Below are 2,988 nucleotides of genomic sequence, written 5' to 3'. Positions count from 1 at the left end.
AGAGTCGCTGGATACAATTAATTAACACAAAACATTTATTTCTTGCAAGAAAGAGACAAGTCCGCACAAATCCACACAACCTGTCGGGAAGACCGCTCAGAGTTGTCTCCCGACCAAATGGTGCTCCAGCTATTTATGTTGTTTATGCTTGCTGATCACACAATGTTATGAGAAAAGGCGCTTTTCTCACCATTCATTATTATGGGAAGGAACATTCAATGTTATGGGGAAAGGTGCTTCTCTCCCCATTCCTTGTTATGGGAAGGAACATAAGAGGTGCTTCTCACCAGTTAATATTATGGGAAAGACTAGTACCAGAGTCAAAACTCTTTTGCTTGAATCATAGAAGGTGAACAGATGGAGTGACTCTTCTGTCATAGTATAACTATATAATTTTTCCAACATACATGTAGGAGCCTTTTTCCTTTGTTCACTCAAGCAGATCTTTACACAGAACATTTAACAGCTTTATGTTGGTCTGCAGCTCAAAAACATCACAGTTTCTACATAAAGGGTGAAAAACTGTGGAATGACTGTTTTCCTGACTTTTCCCTCTTCCAGAGATACAGCTTACATCTCACTATGTGATGATGTTCATGTTAAACGTCAGTCAGCTGACTCCCAGGTCAGAGTTCAGACCAACCTGACATGTTGTCCACAGTCCGTTCACTTTGTTAGTTCGTTCTCACTCACCAATGATCACAGTTAGGAGTTAAAAACACACAGTCAGGGTTTTAAATTAGAAATGGTTACAGATCACACATTTGACCTCTCAGTCCAGCTGCATCAGGTGATCCGTGCAGTTTCACCACTTAATGACGTCCACATTTCTGGCCCTGATGGGCCTCTGCTGACTGGCTGCTGATGAACTGGTGCTGCTGCTGTTGACCTGCTCACTTTGGCATCGGTTCAGCATCAAATTCATCCTGTTTTAAACTCACTGTCATACTCTGAATGGACGTAAATGTGATTTTCAGATTCAGAGAAATCTTCCTCGTCATTGTCTTCCCAATCTTCTTTCTCTTTGGGCTTTGACTGAGCTGTTCCAGAACCCTGTGTTTCTGTTTCCTTTGGAGAAGTTTCTTGGTGGATTTACTGGAATGTTTTCTCTCATTGTAATGCAGCATGGTCCACCTCTGCTTCAGCTGCAGTTTCTGGACAGATGATCTCACATTTTCCTCAAAGAGCCTCTGAAATGGTGAAGAATTCATGTTGGATTCTGTGATGGAGAGTTGACCGGGCCCTGCCTCAGACCCAAACCATTACATTTACAGCTTCAGGCTTCACTGTTGGTTCTTCTGCTCAAATATTGCCTTTAGTTTACACCAAACAAGTTCCCTGTTACAGTGTCCAAATAATTCAGTTTTAGATCCATCCAAAATGATCCAAAGTCCAGGGACCAGATGCATAAATCCATTCATCCATTTTCTATAAATGCTTAGTTCAGTTCATGGTGGCAGGAACTGGAGCCTATCCCAGCAGCCACAGGGCGAGAGGCAGGTCCACCCTGGGTGGGTCTAGAGTCCATCTCACACACAAACCGCTCATACAGATGTTCCTGCATTAAATAAAGAGAATCTGCACACTTCACACATTCCTCAGACCGTGCATACAGATGTTTTCAGTGTAATTTAAGTCTGATCCGAAGTGGAGATGAAACTTCTGAAACATCCCATACTGTCCACGTACTTTCATAACTTATTTCCATAACTTCAGACACAGTCGGCTCCTTTTCCTTTCACCGGCTCATGAGCTGGTTAGAAGTGATGAGGAGCAGCGAGGGAGGAGCAAACCTCTGTCAGGAGGAGGAGGAAATGTCTGCCAGCATTAGCCGGTGTCCCCTTAAAACAGCGTGGATCTGTCAGAATGATGGAGGTTTATCAGGTCATTTCTGAGATAAATGGGCCACAAAGAAAACATACATACCAGCAATCATCTGCTGGTTAATGCACAGCCTGTAAGGAAACATATTCAGCAGATTCAGAGGCTTTATTCATCCAGTTAAAGGGATATTTCTGTGTTTTCCAAGTGTGGCTGTGTGAAGGACTCATGAGCAGTCAGCATCTTCCTCGGTGTAGAACAATGTGTGTGTGAGAGCCATGTAATGTCCATGTGTGCATGCTGAAAGAGACGGTGCTGCTCTGACCCCCCTCCTCCTTTCAGGGTGGAGCCTGCTGGAGAACGATGGCTGACACCAGGTCTGAGGAAGTGTAAGTGTGTTCTTCATCTGATTCATGACATCCAGCCATCTTCACACTGTCACATCACTCACTGATCAAAGTGAACAGATGATAGATCAATAACTGCAGCTGGATTGTGTTTGTTCTCTCCATCAGATTCCTGTCGACTCACCATCGACACAAACACAGTGAACAGAGAACTGAAACTGTCTGACAACAACAGGAAGGTGACACGTGTGAAGAAGGTTCAGTCATATCCTGATCATCCAGACAGATTTGATTTCTGGCCTCAGCTGCTGTGTAGAAATGTTCTGACTGGTCGCTGTTTCTGGGAGGTCGAGTGGAGCGGAGAGGTTTCTATATCAGTGAGTTACAGAAGAATCAGCAGGAGAGGAGGAGACTGTGTGTTTGGATACAACGATCAGTCCTGGAGTCTGAGATGCTGTGATGGTTCTGGTTACTCTGTCAGGCACAATAACAGAGAAACATCCATCCCCTTCTCCTCTGTCTCTCACAGAGCAGCAGTGTATGTGGACCGTCCTGCTGGCACTCTGTCCTTCTACAGAGTCTCCTCTGACACACTGATCCACCTCCACACCTTCAACACCACATTCACTGAAGAACCTCTGCATCCTGGGTTTACATTCTGGTTTGGGTCACCTGGTTCCTCAGTGTCTCTGTGTTGAGCATAAAGAGTTTCCTCCTGTCAGAGAATCACTGTTGAACAGATAGTTCAGTCTGTACATGTCTGTCTCTTTCACTCAGAAACACCTTTTCAGATTCATGGATTCAGTCAGTTTTTGGTTGA

This window comes from Leuresthes tenuis, unplaced genomic scaffold, assembly GCF_036924035.1.
Source record: "Leuresthes tenuis unplaced genomic scaffold, fLeuTen1.0.hap1 SCAF_17, whole genome shotgun sequence".
In the NCBI taxonomy this organism is placed as follows: Eukaryota; Metazoa; Chordata; class Actinopteri; order Atheriniformes; family Atherinopsidae; genus Leuresthes; species Leuresthes tenuis.
This window is presented reverse-complemented; position numbering follows the sequence as displayed.